The 1,458-nt window shown below is 37.3% G+C and overlaps 1 pseudogene; it reads right to left on the bottom strand.

Moving 5' to 3' along the window:
• Positions 1-254: 254 nt before the first annotated feature.
• Positions 255-1,215, bottom strand: LOC102825982 (annotated as a pseudogene).
• Positions 1,216-1,458: the final 243 nt, after the last annotated feature.

Below are 1,458 nucleotides of genomic sequence, written 5' to 3'. Positions count from 1 at the left end.
ATTCTTTTAAGTGCACTTTGGAAATTTACTAACATAGTTCATAAAACAAGTCTCAAAAAACTTCAAATTATTGAAACCGTACAGAATATATTCTTATTTTTGTCTTCAAAAATGTCAGTGCTTATTTACATACTGCATATTTCAAAAATTTCAGGGGGGTAAAAGACATTTCAACAGGCAGTCAGCAAATGCTCATACACCTGCCTGTCTCTAACACTTAGGGGAGCAGCAGGATTGAAGTCTTGATGGCAAAATTATAAATATCTCAATGACTTGTCAAGGCAGTGCCACACTTGCTCTTCCTTATTGCTTTCTTTACTCAGTGAAGTCAACATTACTTCAGCTAAGGGTCTGGCTTCCTCTTCAGCGCCATAGAAAGGGCTACCACCCACCTGCATGCTTGTGTAATTTATAGATCCTATGTCATACATCTTCATAAGCAATTTTTTCAAAAAGTCATAAGATTTAATAATAGCTAGGGCAAAAGCCTTGTTTTTAAATTCCCCTTTAAAAGTAGTCTTCCTTCTGGCACTTTATAAAGTCTAAATTAAATAAGTGTATTCTCCAAATAATCTGGTTTGTAGTTGACATCATCAATATCATGAATCTTTAAAGCATCAGGATCATTCATATTGATAGCAGCTGATTTCCAGTCTGTTTCATCTTCATCAACAAGATCCAAAATTCCAAGGATCTTTATATGGGTAACTTGTCCATGAGAAAAAATCTTTGTGCCTCTTTTACAAACATCAATAGGATTATTATCTCCACAGCTGTCTTTTTGACAAGGATCTTCCCAAATCTTGGGGAGAGTACCATGATTCCATATATAATCCTTGTGAGGGCAGATATTTACCACATAAGCAAGCTTGCCATCCTTTACATCTTGTTCGGTGGTATCCAATGGCTCATTGGTAGCAATGTCCTTTTTATCATTTGTGCACCAAGGTGTTACTATAACCACATTTATGATAAGTAACATGCATGTCGTGGTTCTTTCAAGTTTTTCACTTGGAAAATGAAATGATAACATCTGCTCTAGCTCATACTCATCATTTCATGTTCTCTTTGTAAGAATGCCATTTTCCTCTATGGATCTCACCCTCAGAGGAATAGCATAGAATGGAGAAATGTAGTGACCAGCAGAACTGTTGAAGATGAGTGGTAATCTGGCAAGTGGGGCTGGTCACACTCCCCTATGCAATACAGGAACATGACTCAGTATGACCCTGTACTTGCACACTGTCCAGGTAGCTTGAGATTGATAACTTGGGAACCTGCAAACCAGCCCCAGCCTATGCACAGTCCAGGATATATTCTTTGGCTATAGTCAAATTAAAATCGCCCCAAATGCTTAGAATATCAGCACAGAATTTGAAATAATCCATTTCGTGTGTATCTTTTCTAATTGAAAGAGAAAAGAAATCGCCTTGCCCTTCTACTACTCCTTTTCTGTCT

The sequence above is a fragment of the Chrysochloris asiatica genome, unplaced genomic scaffold (assembly GCF_000296735.1).
Source record: "Chrysochloris asiatica unplaced genomic scaffold, ChrAsi1.0 scaffold00050, whole genome shotgun sequence".
NCBI classification, from domain to species: domain Eukaryota; kingdom Metazoa; phylum Chordata; class Mammalia; order Afrosoricida; family Chrysochloridae; genus Chrysochloris; species Chrysochloris asiatica.
Note: the sequence above shows the minus strand (reverse complement) of the source record. Positions and strands in the feature narration are given on the sequence as shown.